A 21,724-nucleotide genomic window follows, 5' to 3' on the forward strand; every position below is an offset into this window, starting at 1 on the left:
TTTCTTTTTTCTTTTGTTGTAAACAGGTGAGGAAACTAAGGCTTTAGGACTCAGAGAGCAGATCCAGGCCTCTCTGCTCAGTGACAGATACTCATCTGAACTTCAAAAGGCTCCGTGCACCAAGCCCCATCATGTTGGCAGCCGCGCTCAGAAAATAGCGCCCCATGCAGGGCAGCCGGAAGGCCCCGAACTTCCTAATGACAAATCATCCCACACCACTAAACTACATGCTAATTGCGCCTTGGCATAAGGACCAATGAGACCCACCAAATGGTTATGCTAATAAGGCATATGGAGCCGCACCAACCAGGTCAGAGCATGAGAACTATATAAGCAAGCCTCTCCTTCCCCTCTGGGTCCTGCCCAACTCATTTGTTTCACAAAGAGCTGAAGAATAAAGCTTTCTGCAGAAGAATCCTGCTGTTGTTGCATGCTGTTCTTGCCGGCGAAGACAGGGCACGCGACAAGTGGTGCCGAAACCCGGGAACCAGAACATCACCGGCACAGGGAGGACCCTTCAGACATCTGGAGAGGATTCAGAACTGCAGGTCAGAAGAAAGCCCGGAGGGGTAAGTTCCGAGAGGCCCCTGCTTTTTAGGATAATGGTTGATGGTTCTCTGTAAATAAGGAGGCACCATGGGGAATGCACCGTCATTAGTCACGGCGCTGCAGACAGCTCTCAAAGAGCGAAACTTGAAGGTCTCCAGCAAAGTCTTAGGATCTTTTGTGAAGGAGATAGACCGTGTGGCCCCCTGGTTCATTTGTTCAGGGTCCCTCTCAATCCCGAGCTGGGACAAACTGGGGAAAGATCTTGATAGAGAGGAGGAGGAGGGTAGCCTGAGGGGAGGCACCAGGCCCCTCTGGAAACTGATTAGAGCTTGTCTGCAAGATGAGAGATGTGAAAAGGTAATAAAAGAAGGTCAGAGAGCATTGACAGATATCCAAGAGAGCATGTCAGAAACGGAACGGGAAACAGAGAGCGCGCGCGGCCGAAAAAAGGCCACAAAAACGAAGGTAAAGAAACCTCAGAGTGAGGGAGAAAGCCCACCTAAGGCAAAAGCGAAAGAGCCCCGAGAAGCGAGTGACAATCGCCTCGGAGAAAATAGTAAATACCCCTGGAAAGAGTTGAGGGACCTCCAACTCTCCAATAGGGAATCTGAGGAAGAATTAACGTCCGCAGAGGAAGGGGAAGAAAATAAAACCGCAGAGTGTAGAAGTAAGGGAACCAGCAAAGTTGAAAAGCGGACCAAGGAAAAAATGAAAGCAGGGTGTCCCCCGACGCCCGTTGCCCCGCCACCTTACGTGAGTGGCGCACTCTCCTTTTGCCACCCAGATACTCTTCAGGCAATTAGACAAATGTTTCCTGTATTTGAGGATAATGGCGTACGCTCTCACCAGCCCCTGAGCCATAAACAAGTTAAGGAGTTAGCAGAATCCGTTCGGGCTTATGGAGTCAGTGCTAACTATACCATAACACAAGTTGAGAGATTAACAGAGACAGCCATGACACCCGCAGACTGGCAATATGTAACTAAGGCATGCCTTTCTAGTATGGGGCAATACATAGAATGGAAGGCATTGTGGCATGATATCAGCATGACCCAGGCACGCGCAAACGCGGCCGAAGGACAGCCTGCATGGTCATATGATATGCTGACGGGACAAGGACAGTGGGTAGCCGACCAGACCGCCTTCCCCTTACAGGTATATGCACAAATAAACACGTGCGCCGCCAAGGCATGGAAAGCCCTCACCAACAAAGGAGAAGTATCAGGCAATTTGACAAAAATTATTCAGGGGCTGAGCGAGCCATTTTCTGACTTTGTCGCTCGTATGATAGAGGCCGCAGGCAGAATATTTGGAGATCAGGAACAAGCAATGCCCCTAGTAGAGCAATTAGTGTTTGAACAATGTACCAAGGAATGCAGACAGGCGATAACACCCTGGAAACAAAAAGGGATACATGCCTGGTTGAAAGCCTGTAGAGAAATAGGAGGGCCACTCACCAATGCGGGCCTAGCCGCGGCCATATTACAGAGCCACAAACAAGCCAGGATCACTAACAGAAGTATCAAATGCTTTCAATGCGGGAAATTAGGACATATAAAGAGAGAGTGTAGGAGCCCAGCTTCAGAACAAACAACCCAAAAGACCCCTGAGTTGTGCCCTAAGTGTAAGAAAGGCAGGCATTGGGCTAATGAGTGCCGGTCTATTAAAGATATAGAAGGGAAACCCTTAGAGTTGCCAAAAAACGCCCAGAGGGGCCCCCGTCACCAGGGCCCGCAAATATATGGGGCAACCAGCACGCAAGTGTCATTCGGGAACAACCAGGCCCCCCAAAGAGAGCCACTTCAGGTTCCGCGGGATTGGACATCCGTGCCACCACCAGAATAGTGTTGACTCCACAGATGGGAGTTCAGCCTATCCCTTCAGACTTTAAAGGCCCCCTACCACCAAATACCATTGGGTTACTCCTAGGGCGCTCTTCTGCTGCATTGAAAGGCCTGGTAGTTCATCCCAGAGTCATAGATCAAGATTATGAAAGACAGGTAAAAATCATGTGTTCGGCTCCCAGAGGAATCTATCCTATATCCCCGGGAGACTGCATAGCCCAGCTCTTAGTTTTACCTAGTCTCCACGCCAATTATCCTGCTACCAACACGGAGAGGGGAGAAAGGGGCTTCGGCTCCTCTGACTGGGATTCAGCCTTCATAGTATTAGATTTAGCAGACAGACCAAAATTAACTCTTCAAATAGAGGGAAAGAGCTTTGAGGGAATCCTAGACACTGGAGCAGATAAAAGTATTATCTCTGCAACCTGGTGGCCCTCCAAGTGGCCTGTGACCCAATCCTCACATTCATTACAAGGTTTAGGATATGAGTCAAGCCCTTCAATTAGTGCCAAACCATTGAAATGGCGAGCCCCTGAAGGACAAGAGGGTACAGTCACCCCTTATGTACTCCCTCTACCGGTCAATTTATGGGGGAGGGATGTCATGAGAGACTTAGGCCTCAAACTCATTAATGAATACTCCACCCCCGCCCAAGGCATGATGATGGACATGGGATACATCCCTGGCAAGGGGCTGGGGAAACACCAACAGGGACACATAGAGCCCATCCTGCCCAAAGTAAAGAATGACCGTCACGGCCTGGGTTTTTCATAGGGGCCATTGAAGATGCCATGCCCATACCTTAGCTCACAGAGGAGGCCGTATGGGTTCCTCAGTGGCCCCTATCCTCTGAAAAATTAGAAGCAGCTCATTGCTTAGTGCAAGAGCAGCTCCAAGTGGGACACCTAGAACCCTCTGTGTCCCCATGGAACACACCCATATTTGTAATCAGGAAAAAGTCAAGATCATAGAAGTTGCTTCATGATCTGAGAGCAGTAAATGCTCAAATGAGAATGCTTGGACCCGTACAACGGGGACTGCCACTCCTCTCTGCCTTACCCAAAGAATGGAAAGTGCTCATAATAGATATTAAAGATTGTTTCTTTTCTATACCTCTAAGCTCCAAGGACAGGGAAAGATTTGCTTTTACTTTGCCAGCTATTAACCATGAACAACCCGATGCCAGATTTCAGTGGAAGGTCCTCCCTCAAGGAATAGCAAATAGCCCCACCATATGTCAACTGTACGTTCAGCGAGCGCTAGACCCAATTCGTAAGACCTATCCCACGCTAAAGATCATCCATTACATGGATGACATCCTTCTTTGCTCCCCACAACCAGCGGAAATAGAAGAAGCATATATAGATCTCACTAGATCCCTAGAAAATTGGAGACTGAATATAGCAAGCGAGAAGGTCCAAAAATCTAATGTTAGCAAATTCCTAGGAGCAACCATTTACACAGATGTAATTTGCCCCCAAAAGCTTGAGATAAGACATAATCAATTGCGAAATTTGAATGACTTCCAAAAACTCCTAGGGGATATTAATTGGTTGCGCCCATACTTAAAGATACCCACCACTGAATTAACTCCACTATTTAAAACCCTAGAAGGAGACCCACAACTAACGTCACCGCGCTCCCTCACACCTGAGGCATTACAAGCCATTCGCAAAGTAGAACAGGCTTTGATGACAGCACAATTAAATAGAGTGCAATCGAATGAACCCTTTGAGTTGTGTGTGCTTCCCACCCCGGAGCTGCCAACAGCAGTCTTATGGCAGCACGGCCCACTGATCTGGATCCATCCCCAAGCCTCTCAGGCTAGGACAATAGAGTACTATCCAGCAGCCGTGGCCAAACTTGCTTTGAGAGGAGTAAAAACCTCCATGACACATTTCGGAGAGGCTCCAACTAAAATTATAACCCCTTACAGCGTAGAACAGATACAAGTATTATGTGCTATGAACGATGATTGGGCCATACTTGCTTACAGTTTCTCAAGAACCTTTGATAATCATTTCCCTAAACATCCCCTCATCAACTTCGCCAAAAATCATCTCCTAGTATTCCCTCGGGTCACTAGCCTAACCCCGCTGCCTCATGGAAAAACAGTTTACACGGACGGGTCTAAGACAGGCATAGGTGCCTATGTCCATGATGGCAAAGTTGTGACAAAAGGCTACACGCCTGACACTCCACAAATAGTGGAATGTCGCATAGTCTTAGAGGTCCTACAAATCTTTCCTGAACCTTTAAATATTGTGTCTGACTCCTGTTATGTAGTTAATGCAGTCAAATCTCTAGAAGTGGCCGGGCTAATTAAAGCATCCAGCCCAGTAGCCACTTTGTTCAAACAGATACAATCAGCACTACTTCATAGGCAATCTCCTTTGTATATAACTCATATCAGAGCACATTCAGGCCTTCCCGGGCCTATGACCCAAGGCAACCACCTGGCAGACCTCGCAACCAGAAATATAGCTTTTCCCCTGCTAGACCCTATCACCACAGCTTCAAAATTCCATACACAATTTCATGTCACTGCCGAAACACTGCGCAAGCGGTTTAGCATAACCAGGGCCGAAGCTAAGAACATTGTCCTTAGCTGCCAACACTGCTGCAGCTTCCTTCCCGCACCTCATGTGGAGATCAACCCCAGAGGTATTAAGCCTTTACAAGTTTGGCAAATGGATGTGACGCATATTTCGTCTTTTGGGAAACTGAAATATGTACATGTATCCGTGGATACTTGTTCAGGAGTCATCTTTGCCTCCCCATTGTCAGGAGAGAAAGCTTCCCATGTCATCCAGCACTGCCTTGAAGCTTGGAGCGCATGGGGGTTACCGCAGATTCTGAAAACAGACAATGGCCCAGCCTATACCTCTACAAAATTTGCTCAATTTTGTCATCACATGGGGATAAAACATATCACTGGCCTTCCCTACAACCCACAGGGTCAGGGGATTGTGGAACGCGCGAACCGCACGCTCAAATCCTATTTACTTAAACAAAAAGGGGGAATTGAAGATATACCCCCCACACCAAAAACTGCCATAGCCCTAGCACTTTTCACTATAAATTTTTTGAATCTGGATGCTCAAAGCCATACAGCAGCGGATCGCCATAATCAGTGGCCAAAAGACCCACAAGAACTAGTAAAATGGAAGGACGTGTTATCTAACCAATGGAAGGGCCCGGATCCAATCATAATCAGATCCAGGGGAGCTGTGTGTGTTTTCCCCCAGGGTGAAGAAAATCCCTTCTGGATCCCGGAGCGCCTAACGAGGAAAGTCCTAAACAAAGGAGATGACTTCGCTGTACCTCCTGACCCTGCTCCTGACACTGGAGACCCCGACTCAGGGAGTATTGAGATGGAGAATCCTGTCTGCCTTTCCTAAGCCTATGCCTGTCCGTTTCAATGCAGCCGTTTTTCCGCGCTTTTTCACTACCAATACTAGTATGAACTTGCCCTACTTAGTTAAAGACACCCTAGTAGCTCCCCTAGGAGAAAACCGATCCTTCGTAACTAATGGGTCATTATGCTTCACCACTCAGAATCTAGCTGGCTGTATCTCCCTGAAACGGAGGAAATACGGATGGTTCAGTGACATAATTCTAGAGGCCAGTAGCCTCCCCGTTATGTCAGCTAAATTTGAAGGGCCTAATAAGGAAGGGAGCCCGTCCTATAAGAACATGACTATCCACCAGATGGTTCTCTGGATCAATGGCACATTTGTACACTCTCCCAGGAACAATTCCACCGACAGGCCTCGTCAACCCAAATATGCCTCCCATTGTGTGGGCGACTATGAGGGAGAGCTGTGGCCCTGGACTGACTGTCAGTCAACTGTAGTAACGTGGGCAACTGAGAGGCAGGAGTTTACCATCTCCCCAGATATGGAGGGACGGCCAGCCAATGAGGCTTAGTGGCCAGTAAAAGTGCTCGAAGGCGAGTTTCGTCAGCAGCTGAGCATGAACCCCTTCCATAAATGGATGCTGTGTGGAGTCAATGGCTCGTGTACCGACCTCTCCCCCTTTTCCGCCCTCCAAGGTGGGGGAATCGGTGTAAAAAATATCACCTTTTAGTGCGAGAATAACCACATGCGCGCACACTGGAACATGATCATGACCCATAACAACGAGAACTACACGTGTTCAGCAAAATCAGGTCCAGAGTCACCTAATTCCCTTTTTCCACCTTCTCCAGTATGCGTATACCCCCCATTTCTGTTTATCTTATCCAATAGTAGCTTTGACTCCTGCTCCAATGAAACCTGCTTTCTGTCTCAGTGTTGGGATGCGCGTAACTTTACCAATGCTTTGGTAGTCCGCATCCCCCGTTGGGTCCCTGTTCCCGTAGACGCCCCTAACACCATGACTCTGTTTCGAGAAAGGCGCGATTTCGGCGTTACAGCCGCCATAGTGCTCCTGATCTCCGCGACCGCGGTCGCAGCCACCGCCGCTGGTATAGCTTTAGACACCTCCATCAAATCGGCTACAGAGCTCAATAACCTTGCAGCCTCAGTAGCTTCTGCCCTGGACCAACAGTCCACACTTGATGGCAAACTGAAAGGAGGAATAATGATCCTCAATCAACGCATAGATCTCGTGGAGGAACAAATGGAAGTGCTCTGGCAAATGGCCCAATTGGGATGTGAGCGGAAATATCGTGCCCTCTGCATCACTAGCATTCAATATAAAAATTTTACACGGGCAGCTAATCTGTCACGAGACCTGTCCCAGTATCTTTCAGGAAACTAGTCCCAAGACTTCGATGGGACACTAGAAGAGCTGCGGCGAGAAATTATCCACATCAACTCCACCCGTCTAGATATCTCCGTAGCGGAAGGACTCTCTTCCTAGTTCCTCAGAGCTCTCTCCCACGTCAAGGAGTGGGCGGGCATAGCTGGGATGGGCGTGTTCCTGCTTGGAGGTCTCATGCTCTTACTCTGGTTGTTATGCAGACTCCGCAACCAACATAAGCAGGACAAGGTGATCCTTGCTCAAGCCCTAATGGCGATAGACGTTGGCGCCTCTCCCCAAGTGTGGCTCAACATGCTTAAGAAGGAAGCTCGGCTTTAGCTTGAGGTAGCTTTTGCACCCTGAGCCCATGTGGCACTGCACCAGGCCCGAGTACCTCAATGCTTAATCACAGCTTTCTTTAAGAAGCTCATGGTGCAAGAGGGTTGAGAAAAAGGGTCCAAACCCTTTGTACCAAGCGGTCCCAACGCCAGCCAGAGGATGCGAGGCAAAGCACTGCAAGAGGTCTTGGACCCCTCTGAGAGGCATGCCTGACTGCATAGGGGTAGATGCCCAGAACCCCTCTCCAAAAAGGGGGCATCAGGAAGTATGATGGAGGTCAGGCCTCTGTCTCCGCCTCTGCTGGCAAGTTCCGCCTTGAGCTTCTGTTAGACAAAAAAGGGGGAGATGTTGGCAGCCGCGCTCAGAAAATAGCGCCCCATGCAGGGCAGCCGGAAGGCCCCGAACTTCCTAATGACAAATCATCCCACACCACTAAACTACATGCTAATTGTGCCTTGGCATAAGGACCAATGAGACCCACCAAATGGTTATGCTAATAAGGCATATGGAGCCGCACCAACCAGGTCAGAGCATGAGAACTATATAAGCAAGCCTCTCCTTCCCCTCTGGGTCCTGCCCAACTCATTTGTTTCACAAAGAGCTGAAGAATAAAGCTTTCTGCAGAAGAATCCTGCTGTTGTTGCATGCTGTTCTTGCCGGCGAAGACAGGGCACGCGACACCATCATAGCAAAATTACGTTCTTTTCAAAAACTCCACTTTCAATGCTTTAATCAAATCAAACTGGTGTTCCCGCATCACTCTAACTTATTTAGGTTTTGTTTTGTAAAAATAGCAACTTGGGTTATTTAGAGCTTATTGATGTCTCAAGCAGTGGTCTAGGAGCTTCATTCCACTGCCCCATTGAAACCCCATAACAATCCTATGAGGTAGGCATTGTACTGTCCCCATTTTACAGTTGAGGAGACTGAGGTCCGACTTACCCAGGATTGAGATGCAAGCAGACTGTCTCCAAACCCCAGCTCTTAGTCCTCTGGTATTATTCAAATCACATTTGTCCAACCGACCATACAAACACTTTGCAAACTGCTTTCACACACAACAAATCTACGAGACAGAGAAGGCAGGTTAGTAGGGTTCTCTTTTACATTTGGGGAAACCCGACGCTACGAGACGTGAAGGGGTATGTCTAAAGTTATCCGGCCCCCTTCTGGCTCAGCAAGGACACAACGCCTCACTCACGGACTCCAAATCGCACTCTCTTCCGAAGAGTCGCAAATTCCTTTGCATATACTGTAAGAGTGAGATGGTCGAAGCCCCGTCATTCTTGGAAAACACCCATCCGCTTAATGGCCTCTGTGTCAACACTGCGAGTTGACCCCGTGACTCGTGCTCCGGGCGGTAGAAATGGAAAGAGCTCCCCTGAGCCCGGCTGTGGGCGTTACTGTCACCAAGTTGGAAGTGGGAGGTGAAATTGTTTGCAGAGCGGCCCCTGGGGAGGTGCCAGCTTCGCGTTCCAGATCCCACCCCCCAGGTCCCCGACTGGCCACAGGGCGTCCCCTGTCCAGGGTGGGGGCGCAAATGATAGTTCGCCCCGGCTGCTCGGATCCCCTCCACGCCGCCGCCCCTTCCTCGGCCACCCGGATTCGCTACCGGGGCGGCTCCGAACAGGGAAACCCGCTCTCCGGGCTTGCAGCGCAGTCCTGGGTCAGGGACCCGGCCGGGCTCGCGTGGGCTGGCAGCCGCGCACCAGCTCCTCTCCCAACCCGCACGCCACGCCCCTGCCTCATTTCCTACACCTCGAAAGGAGTGCGTGGGACCCAAGTTGTTAGTAGAGGCTCTCCCTGAACCTGCACGATTTCCAGGGACAGAGCGCGCCCTCCTCGCCCGGGTCCCACGGCCTCGCGGGGCTGCGGTGACAGTACCCTACCTGCGCGGAGACCCACGCCGCCACCAGCATGCGCCCTGGGGACCCGCGCCCGGCATGCGCCCCGCCAGCTGGTCCCGCTGCGCCTCCGCCGCCTGCAGCTCCCGCCGAGGGCCGGCTGCGTGAGCCCAGCAGCGGGCGGGGAAGGAGCCGCCGGCTGGACGGGAAGTGGGGAGGCGCCAGGCGAAGAAGGGGAGGCAGCTTCCTCTCCTCGGGGAGGCGGGGCTTCCTCTCCAGCGGCGCCCCTGCACACACTCGCTCACACGCGCACACGCCCGCGCCCGCAGCCTGTCCCCTTGGCCTCTCTAAGAGTCTGCTTTTCACTTTCGCTCACTTCTGGGCGAAGAGAGAGGGGAAGCGCGCGGGGTCGGGTGTACAGGGGATAGATGGGAGACCTTTTGTGGGGTGGTTTCCGAGGGCACCTCCTAGACGCGTCATTAGGGAAGTGACCGAAGGGTTGATGAAAGTGATTGAGTGGGTGAGAGGTGGGAGAAGGTAGGGAGGTGGCGGACCCCACCGGGAAAGAGTTGCCGGCGGGGGTCAGGTAGGGAAGCAGTGCAGTAATTGTTTAAAAGTGAAATGTGAATCCAACTTTCTGAAGCTTCTGGCAGCACGGGGCTGCTCCCGGAGCCCCCACCCCAGGTTGGGCCGACCCCCAGACTACGCTCCTAGGCCAGCCCACCCACCTCCTTCGCCCCTTCTCTTTGGCTCATTCAGGAAGGATCCAGAGCAGCCTCTGGGTAGCACTGTCAGAAGTGATTCTTTGCTTCAAGGAGCTCACCTCCTGTCTGGAAGATAATATATGCAGGTAAAACGAAATGCAACTTACACGTGCCAAGAGCCAAAGGCTTGCCACAGGAAGTGTTGCAGATATTTGGGGGTAATGGGGAGTGCTGTGAAGCAGAAGGATCAGGAAGACTTTCTGGGGGAATGAGATGGATGTCACTAGACCTGGATGAGGGCCACAGTCCTTTAAAAGATAAGAACTTTGTGAGTGGAAACACAGAGATGTGCTTAAAGTCAGTGTGTCATGCGACAGAACCAGTATGAGAGTGGACGGTAAAGATGTGGGAAATGGTGGAAGGGATGTAAGATTGGATGGGGCTGAAGGGAATGACAGAGCCCACTAAGCAGAGACCTAAATTCAGTGCTGCAGTTGGAGAGATTAGAAAGGTCTCTCACAGTTTGTTTGGTTAGTTGACTGAAACATGTACTGAGAAGTGATCACAGTAAATGAAGTGGAAATTCCAGAAATGCCTTGTTATCCTGTAAAGGAAATATCCAGAGGCTTAGGGAGATTGGAATGTTAGAGTGGGTTTACCTTGTAAGACCTGCTCGCCTCCTGGAGGACACACCTTTCACCACGACTCTGGTCATGTATCATCTCATCATACAGCTTTGTGGCCCAGAGATCACTCTTCTCTGTAGGTCAGAAATCATAGTGGGAACTGTGACCACTCAACTGAGATCCCCAAACACAGTGGGGATGATTGGATCCTAAGGTGCCAGTGATCACCAAAGGCAAGGTGAGTATGGTTTCGGTAATGAACAGCAGTCAAAGCAGAAACCAGAACAGTGACTCCCGAACTCATTCGGATTGGTAGGCTGATCATGATGTTTCTACAAGTCAAATAGACAGAAATTCTACTACACTCTTACTTGAAAACTCCTAGATCAAGTAAACAAATGCTTAACTTGCTTTTCCAAAACAGAGAGACTCAACCCTTCAATCACCAGCCTGAAGACCCTGTACTCCTTGAATGAAGGAGGAAAGACCCCGAAACAGTGCCAAAGTTTTATACAGTTTTTCTTCCAGCCTACCCCCAAAGGGACATATGGCCTTTTATCAGGGTGACTGTGCATTGGGAAAAGGAAAAAATCAGACTTTTCAGGAATTACTGGACAGTAACTCTGAACTGACACTAAATCTGTGAGACCCAAAACATTGTGACTCACCAGGCAGAGCACAGACTTTTAGAGGTCAGGTGATCACAGAATTTTATCTCAGGTGGGTGTTTGCACCCACCCTGCGGTTATTTCTCCATTTCCAAGATGCATAATTGGAATAGACATATCAGCAAGTGGCAGAGTTGGTTCCCACACTGGTTCCCTTACCTGTGGAGTAAGGACTATTATGGTAGGAAAGGCCAAGTGGAAGCCACAAGAACTGCCTCTACCTGGGAAAAGAGTTATCCAAAAGCAACAGTGCATTCCAAGAGGGATTGAAGAATTTGGTGCCATCAGTCAAGAACATGAAGGATGCAGGGGTGATGAATCCCACCATTACCCCATTCAACTTACCCATGTGGCTGGTACAGAAGACTGATGGAGCACGGAGAATGATAGTGCATTATCATAAATTTAACCAGAGGGTGATTCCAGTTGCGGCTGCTATACCAGATTTAGTTTCATTGTTTGAGCAATTAACACATCCCTATAACTGGTATGCAGCTATTGATCTGGCAAATGTTTTCTTCCATACCTGTTATAAAGCCCACCAGCAGCAGCTTCTTACAGCTGGCAAGACCAACAATACACCTTTGTTGTCCTACCCCAGGGTATATGAACTCTCCAGACCTACATCACAAGTTAGTCAAGCAGGGACCTCATCCCTTTTCCCATTCACAAGACTTCACAGTGGCCCATTACATTGATGGCACCATGCTGATTGGACCTAGTGAGCTGGGAAGTAGTAACTCTAGGCTTATTGATGAGACATTGCAGTCATGGGGTAGAAAATAAACCTGACAAAAATTCAGGAGACTTCCATCTCAGTGGATTTTCTGGAGGTCCTGGGGCATGGGGGATCCCTTTGATGGTGAAGGATAAGTTGCTGTATTTAGCCCCCCACTACAATCCAAAAAAGAAAAAGAAAAGGCACAACACACAAGGTCCTCTTCAGGTTTTAGAGGCAACATGCTCCTTATCTGGGTGTGCTACCCAAGCCCAGTACCAAGTGACCTGAAAAGCTGCTGATTTTGAGCAGGGCCCCAACAAGAGAACTCTGCAACAGATCCAGGGTTGCTGTGCCAGCAGCTCTGCTACTTGGGCCGTGTGACCCAGCAGATGCAGTGGGGCTGGGAGCATGAGTGGTGACAGAGATACTGCTGGAGGCTTTGTCAGGCCCCTACAGGTGACTCATACCACAAACCTTTGATTTAGGAGTAATGCCCTGCCATTCTCTGTGGATAACTTCTTTCATTTTAAGAAATAGCTTTTGACTCATTACTGCCCTAGTAGAGACAGACTGCTTGGCCATGGGCTACCGTGTTACCATACATCGTGAATTGGGTGTTGTCTGTCCTACAAACCATGATATTAGGTGTGTAGAGCAATGCTCTGTCATCAAATGGAACTGGTATATAGGAGACCAGCTCAAGCAGACCCTGAAGGCACAAGAACGTTACATGAGAAAGTGGCCCAAGTGCCTGTAGTTTCCACTCCTGCTACATCGCCTTCTCTCTCCCAGCCTGCACCAGTGGCCTCATGGCCATCTTCCTATGATCAGTTAACTGTGGAAAAGAAAATTCAGGCCTGGTTTACAGATAGTCCTGCAAATATTCAGGCACCATCCAAAAGTAGACAGCTGCAGCACTACAACCCCTTTCTGGGACTTTTCTGAAAGGCAGGGTGGAGGAAAATCCTCCCAGTAGGCAGAACTTTGAGCAATGACACTTTGAGCAATGAAAGTTTAGAAATGAGAAATGGCCAGAGGTATAAGAGAGAGTATGCCAGTTCATGAACTGTCACCAATGGCTTGACTGGATGGGGTCTGAAGGGAACATGATTGGAAACTTGGTGACAAGGGGATCCAAGGAAGAGGTATGTGAATAGATCTTTCTAAATGAAGAAAAAACTTGAAGATATTTGTATCCCATGTGAATATTCACCAAAAGGTGATCTCAGCAGAGGAGGATTTCAATCACCAGGTAGATAGGATGAACTATTATGTATCTACCAGTCAGCCTCTTTCCCCAGGCACTGCTGACACAACCCAGTGGGCTAATGAGCAAAGTGGCCATGGTGGCAGGGATGGAAGTTATTCATGGGCTCAGCAACACAGACTTCCACTCACCAAGGCCACCCTGACTGTGACCACTGCTGAATGTCCAGTTTGCACCAGAGACCAACAACACAGCACTATACCAGGGTAATCAGCCAGTTTGTGCCTTGGTGGCAGGTTGATTATATTGGACCACTTCCGTCATGGGAAGGGCAACATTTTGTTCTTATTGGAATTGACACCTATACTAATACCTTCCCTGTACACAGTGCTTCTTCCAAAACTACCATCCATGGATTTTTAGAATGACTTGTCCACACAGCTGATTCAGGAACTCAATTCACTGTGAAGGAAGTGTGGCAATGCTCACAAAGTTCCCTAGTCTCATCTGAACTTTGTGATGTTCCCTATCATCCTGAAGCAGTTGGTTTGCTAGAACAATGGAACGGGTTGTTGAGGACTCAGTTATGGTGCCTGCTGAGTAGCAATACCTTGCAGGGCTGGTTTGCCAGGAGGCTCTCTGTATATGCTCTGAATCAGCACCCCAATATATGATACTGTTTCTCCCATTGTCAGGATTCATGGGTCCAGGAATCAAGGAATGGAGATGGCAGTGACCACTCACTATGAGCTCCAGTGATCCATTAGCAAAGTTTTCCTTCCTGTTCCCACAACTTAATGCTCTGCAGGACTAGAGGTATTAGTTCCAAAGGGAAAGAATGGTTCCACCAAGAGACAAAACAGTGATTTCATTTAACTGGAAATGAAGATTGCCATTTGGCAATACTAGTCTCCTCATGTCTCTGAATCAACAGAAGAAGGGAGTGTGGTGTTGGCTGGGATGATTGATCCTGACTACCCAGGGGAAACTGGACTCTACTCCACAACAGAGGTAAAGAAGAGTATGTCTGTAATATAGGAGATCCCTTAGAGCATCTCTTAGTGTTATCATGCCTCAGAATTAAGGTCAATGGAAAACTACAACAGCCCAGTTCAGGCAAGGCCTAGACTCTCTAATAATGAAGGCTTGGGTCATACCACCAGCCAAACAGCCATGACCTGCTCAGATGCTTGCTGAGGGCAAAGAGAACTGGTAGTTTAAGAAGTTAGTTACAAATACTAGCTATGACCATATGACCAGTTACAGAACTGAGAACTGTAATTGTCATGAGAATTTCTTCCTTATTTTGTTATGACTGTTTACATATGGATAAGGAAGGGAAGAAAATAAAGATACTTGACATATGATTTTATATTTTATCTTTGTTTTCTTCCCTTCTTATCCACTAGGCTCCTCATGTCTCTGAATCAACAGAAGAAGGGAGTTTTGGTGTTGGCTGGGATGACTGATTCTGACTACCCAGGGGAGACTGGACTCTACTCCACAACAGAGGTAAAGAAGAGTATGTCTGGAATATAGGAGATCCCTTAGAGCATCTCCCATAGCATATTTATAGCATAAAATTAAACTTTCAACACAGTATTTAAATTATGGGATATGAGAAAGAGAACCAAGGACTATGCATGCTTCCATTGGGAAGGGTAGTGCATTTTCATTTGTACTCAGGATACTCATTTCATGTGAAGTAGAAGTGTTTTGCTAGTGTCTTTATTTGGAGATTAAGAATGGTTTAAGGAAGTAGTTCCATTCCTAGGAATTTACTCAAAGAAAACAAGATCTCTGATTCAAAAAGACATATGCACCCCTATGCTTATCACTGCACTATTTACATTAGCCAAGATATGGATGCAACCTAAGTGCCTATCAGCAGATGAATGGATAAAGAAGATGTGGTACATAAAATATGCACTATCATGGCTATTATTATGTGAATATTATTCAGCCATTAAAGTAAACAAATCCTACCATTTGCAACAATATGGATGGAGCTAGAGGGTATTATGCTCAGTGAAATAAGGCAGGTGCAGAAAGACAAGTACCAAATGATTTCATTCATTGTAGAGTATAACAAAGAAGCAAAACTAAAGGAACAAAGTAGCAGCAGACTCACAAACACCGAGAAGGGACTAGCATTTACCATAGGGGAGGGGTTGGGGATAAAGGAAGGGAAGGGAGGGAGAAGGTGACTAAGGGGCACTATAGTTCTCAATCACAATATAGGTAGGTCACAGGGAAGGCAGGACAGCATAGAGAACACAGTAATGACTCTATAGCATCTTACTTACACTGATAGACAATGACCACAATAAAGGCAGAGAGGACTGGATAATAAGTATGCATGTTGAAACCACATGTTTATGTGAAACCATCATAAGATTGTGTATCAATGTTACTTCAATAAAAAAAGGAAAAATAATAAAATAATAAAATAATGGTTTAAGGAGATGTGTGTAGGTGCTAAGGCAATAAAAGATGGACTGTGTGTTAACTTGGCTAAGCTATTGTGCCCATCCACTTAATCAAACACTAAGCTCAGTGTTTCTCTGAAGGTATGTTTGCAGGTGTAGTTAACATCTACAGTCAGTTGACTTTAAGTAATAATTACCCTCAATAATGTTGGTGGGACTCATCCTATCAGTTGAAGTCCTTAGAAGTAAAGACTGAGGTTTCCTGAAGAAAAAAATTCTGCCTCAAAATTGAAGCCTCAAATCCTGCCTGAGCTTCCAGCCTACCAACCTGCCTACTTATTTCAGACTCACCAGCCCTGACAGTTGCATCAGCTAATATCTTAAAGTAAATATCTTTCTACTATCTATCTATCTATCTATCTATCTATCTATCTATCTACCTACCTACCTACCTACCTATCTATCTGTCTGTCTGTCTATCTGTGTCCTCCTTCCATGTCCACTCCTTCCTTTGGGTCTCCTTCATCGGCTTCCCCTACTCTATCCATCGCTTATGTCAGCCTTTTCCAGAATTGCATCCTTGGCCTCTTCTCTTCCTGAGTACCCCCCATACTTAACCTGATTATCTCATCCACTTTGCAGGTTTCAACTACTCTGATGCAACCTTAATAGGCATCTCTAACTGCAACTTCTCTCCCAAACTCCAGATTCATAATTCCAACCTAAAGGCTCTGCTGATCTCTCAAATTTAGTATCACCAAAACAATTCTCACTGTCTTCTCCATGCACTCCCAGAACTGCTGCTTTCCCTGCATTAGCTTTTCCCAAGTTAGGTTCATTCTCCCCTTGTTCCCCTCCCCTAAGCTGGAAAGCCGGGGGACAGTGCTACATACTCCTTCACCTTGTCCTTTACGTTCAGGCACTGAGCCCTTTCCATTCTCAGAACTGTCATTCAAACCAACAACATCCAAAGCCATTCTCTTCAATTTTCCCTTAACACTGTACTTCCAACTGTGTTCCCCACCTCACCCTTCTGGGCCCTATAATCCATCTAACCAGCGCTGCCACACTGTTTGGAAGGCATCCTGCCATTTGGTGAGTGTCAGGCTCCAAGAATTCTGTTTATGAGCAAACAACTGCTTTTAATACAGTTTTCATCATGCCTATTACCTAGCAGTGTCTTCATGAATTTAAGCTCTGGATACTGAGATGTGAAAAGAGTGTCTACAGGAAGGATCACTGAGAACAAATGATGAAGAGATCATTGTTCAATCAATATCCTTTCAATTTAAATTTTTGGAAAGCTTTTCCTCATGAATACTACCAAAAGATTCAGGAGAGCAAGAATGGAGGAATGTCGTAGATGCCAATACAATTTGAGGTGGTAGCACAAAATCCTTGCATCAGTAGCAGAATCAGCAGAAATTCTGCTCTATTGAAATTATGAATGTCTGCAGATAAACTCACATAGCCCATGAACATTAAATACCATAGATGTATTTTGCAGCAGGACACTAGAAGCTCAGAGGGAAAAAATGTATGACTCTTGCCAGGACAGTGAAGTTCAAAAATTATGTTTAAGAATATGGAGATCTTTTAGAAGTTTACTAATTACAGCTAATATTTACTGGGTGCTTACTACATGCCAGACACTGTTCTATGCAATTTTAACTTGCTAAACTTATTTCACCTTTGCAACCCAATTATTAGACCCAATTTCAGACTAGATAATGAAGACACAGAGAGGTTGGAATTTGCCCAAAACCACAAATAGTAGGTGGCAGAGGAGGGATTGAACTTGTCTGTCTTGCTGGGGAGTCCACATTCCTACCACAATGATATACTCTCTCTCACTAGACAAAAGGCATTTTCTGATGCCTGAGAACAAGCTACCACTCTCCTTCCGTATGTATGGTGAGGCATACTTAGGTAATAAGTCATTCATATCATTGCATTTTCATCCATAATATCCTCCACTATCTTCCCTTAGTTTCATTCCCAGAAGCAAGTGAAGGTAGCATATGACCATCATGCCCTCTGTATAATTAATGTACCTTTTCATCTCCCCTTCTCAACTGTAAGCTCTTTGAGGTCAAATGTCATGGCTTATTCATCCTTGTAGCCCCAGCCCAAAAACTTACTTGAATGAATGTTCTAAATTGGGATTCTGTTACTTGACAGGCTAGTTGATCAACCTCTCACATCTCCCACAAATTCTGTGAATATGGCAATGATAGATATTCACAAGCATTCCCATCATGTTACATAGGTGGAGTAAAATAGAAAATATTCTCATTGAGAATAATAACAATGCTTGAACAATTCTGGGAAATTTAATTGTCTAAAGGAGATCTTTTCTTTAAAAAAAAACTTGAATGAATTGGAGAAGAGAAATCTGTCTTAAACTCAGGAAATAGCATTAGACAACATAAAGACTGATTTGTTAATGCCTGGAAAAAGAAAGTCAGTTCAGTTTCAAATACCATCAGATAAGGGTCACGCCAAAGGATGTTATCATAATTTTAGGCTAAATATGCAAATATAAATAACCTTCCTTTTGCAGCAAATATTGTATAAAAGCTGTAATAGTAAGATAATACATGGGAAAGTGTGGGTTCTCATTCTAGACATGTGATCCTGAGACACCCCTAAACTGTGGCACATCTTTATCTCCCAGGGGTTAGTCTCCACTAGAGATGTGGCATTCAAAATGGGTTTATATGATGAAATGGCCAAAGCCATGGGTTTCAGCCTCAGACAAGTTAACTATGAATTCAATGAGAGCAAAGAAATACAGTGGAGTGTTCTTGGGGTGAAAGAGTTTATACCCAACTTTATTCCCACAGTGGCAGGTCAATCACTAGAATCACATCCACTCAGAGTGAGTCTACATGCAGCAAGCCGGTCTCTGCCTCTGGGCCTCTCTGCCCACGCAGCCATCTCAGTCTCTGTCCTCGGCACTGCCACCACTCCAGCCTCTGCTCTGCTCTCCTACAGCCTTGCAGCCATGCCACCATGCCTCCGAGAGCACTGAGCAGAGATCTTTATATAGAGTCAATAACAACGTATTGCCCACATGTGTAGTGAGCTAGCCGACCAGGGACAAGTGAGAATACTGGCCATAGGCACCTTCACTTTATCCACAGAAGAGTGCCTTATTTTTATTTTGCATTAAGATCCACCACTCATGGGGTTTTACCTGTTCTTGCCTCAGTTTACCACATGCACTATGGGGATACCTAATTCCACTTACAAGAATCTCTCCAGTTGGAGGTTCATTCACAGTTAGTTATTCATTATGGGACAGCCAAAGCATGCTCCTCCCTTTGCCACTCTCTGCTTTGAATAACTAAACTTCATTCTCTGTTAGAAATGCAGTATCCACACTTATTCCAGCTGCCACCACAGAGACACTTGTCCCTCTCTTGGTGACTCTCCTTAGTTATTAGTTTAACCCCTCGGCCATATCACCAATCACTTCCACAAGTAGCAACCCCTTGTTGTTCTCTCACATTGACCAGCTTGTGTGACCCCTGACAGGTGGCACTTTCTCTTAGTGTTCTCACACACAAGGGACAACATTAATCACCAAGTAATACGAGGCAGCGTGCTGTCATGAAAAAGCTCAGCAACCTCAGTCTTTGCTGATTTTCAATCTTCCCCCTCAGTGATGACTTTGACCAACCCTCTTCACAGCACTGCTGCCCCAATTCTCTCACAGCTGATTTCCACACTGTCTGATCAACATACATTCCTGGCTCACTATTTCCTAATGGGAGAAAGACAAGCCCCCAACTGAGGCATGCTGCAGCTATCAGGAGCTTGTAAATGCCCTGCTCACCAAAGTCACATCTGCAGAGGACAGCACCTGGCAAATTTTAGGAAGCGACACAGGCAGTTTCTAAGTGAACAACTCAAGTGGACAACTGTCCAAAGTAATGAGGCAGTCTCATTAATAAAGTGGCCAAATTGAGGTTTCTCACAAATTGTTTTCCCACTAGTCCCTTTCTCTCCATTTGTTTCATAGTGCAAACATGTTCTTTAAGCTTCTCTGACAAACATTGTTAATGGTCAGTGTCTTGCCAATGGGTTTCAGCCCCAGGCAAGTTCACTATGGATTCAGTGTGACCAAAGAAATTGGCAACAAAAAGGTCTTTGGAGTGAAAGGGTTTATTATCCAGCTTGTTCTCCGGCTGTAGGTGGAGCACTAGCATCTCTGCCTCCACCCAGAGTACTGGGCCCAGCACTCTATATACTGCGATAATAGCGTATCGCCTAAAGGTGTGGAAACAGCAGCCCAGCAACCGGCCAGTTACATCATCAGGTGGTTTAATTCAGTGAGGATCCTGGACATAGGTACCACAAATTCCCCACACTCCACCCCTCCAGGATTCTCGCCTTATAATCTACACTTTCAATCTTCCGCAATGGTCCCTGTGCGAGAAAGCTGGAGCACTGTAACCAGATTCCACAATAGCAATGGAGGATAACAACAACTTAGAGATAATAAAAATTAAGATACAGCAACATTTTGCTACAACAATTATAATAATCCTCAAGCCAGAGGAAGTTCCCAATCCACAAAGATTTTAGGGGCAATAAGACACATGTTTTAATGCCACCAACGTAGGCAAATCTTGTCCATCAGGTAGGATGCATGCAAGAGAGTGGTCCTGTGATTGGAATGTAGCAGGAAGGGGGACCCTTCCAGGTCCAGTATACCATACTTTTAGCCTTTCCCCATGGGGGTTACTGAAGGGTTTATATACAGTGCTAGTGGACATACTGCACTGGACATAGTGATAAAACAAAACTCCCTGGTAAGATGCTCTTACCCCTCTGGCCATTTATGATCTACTACTGTGATCTTTGGGTGCCACTCTGCTGTTATTAAAGGAATACACAGGAGGCCAGCTTCCAGGCCTTGTCCCCAAGGTGCCAGGAGAGCCAGCCATCTTTGGTCCTTGTGTCAAAAGGTCCAAGGCCATGTCCACTCAATGGAGTCTCTGGGGTTCAGTGCAGTTGGTGCTGGCAGCAAGATGTTATTCTGGTGCCAAACCTCGACTTCAGTGACTCTTCCTTGGTTTGTACTTGCAGTTGTATAGGGGAGGCAACCATATGTGTTAACATTTCTACTGGGCTCAGGGCTCCCTTTCAGGGTCTGTCATTCAAATTCCCTAGCATGGTCCATAAGCAGACTAACCATCCCCTCAGACTATTGGTATCTGACTTGAGTCCGGATTTTAACAAGCCATTGTGCCTCTCATGCCTGCTGTGGTAGGACTGTACAGCACATGAAACTTCCACTTGATTCCCAGCTGTCATACCCATTCTGGCAGTGTATGTCCAGTAAAATGGGTGCCCTGATCACTCTCAATCACCTGTGGTCGGCCATAGGCAGCAAAAGACACTCCAGGCCACTTTTGGTCATCTGCTGGTCTGCACAACAGGTAGGAAAAGCAACCAGAAGTCCAGTAGCTGTGTCCACACAAGTCATTGCTTATCGATATCCTTCTGTCACAGGTAGAGGCCCAATATAGTCTATCTGCCACCTGATGAGGTGTATAAGCCCCTTAGCTACTGTCCCATGTTGTGGTGAAACTCAGTGTAAGTCCCTTTTGAAGCACTCGAAACACTCCTGCCAGGCTCTACTAACTTCCTTGAAGGTCAAAGGAAAGCCCCACCAACGGGCTACAGCCCACACTATCTTTTGCCCCACATGCAACAAACATTGATGTAGCCATTGAGCTACATCAGAGGTAGACTTTCCTTCTAACCAACGTATCTGGGCCAGTTTATCTGCCTCATCTTTTCCTGGGGATGCCAGTGGCAAATGACCTGTTACATAGTATACTGTAATTATTTTAGTCTGACCACAGACCCATAAGTCTTGCCAAAATTCTTGCTCCCAAAGGGGTCGGAGACCAACCAGCCAGTTGGCATGGTACCAGGTTGGAAGACACAGGGTCAAGCCCCGATAGACAGCCTAACTGTCAGTGCGGACAACTATAGGGGAGGGCTCCTGGCTGATCACAAGACACACAGCC

The 21,724-nt window shown here is 46.9% G+C and overlaps 1 pseudogene; it reads right to left on the reverse strand.

Annotated features, from left to right (window-relative positions):
* The window catches only part of LOC108403195 (disrupted in schizophrenia 1 protein-like), a 79,705-nt pseudogene extending 70,174 nt beyond the window's left edge, over positions 1-9,531 (reverse strand).
* Positions 9,532-21,724: the final 12,193 nt, after the last annotated feature.

This window comes from Manis javanica, chromosome 7, assembly GCF_040802235.1.
Source record: "Manis javanica isolate MJ-LG chromosome 7, MJ_LKY, whole genome shotgun sequence".
Classification (NCBI taxonomy): Eukaryota; Metazoa; Chordata; class Mammalia; order Pholidota; family Manidae; genus Manis; species Manis javanica.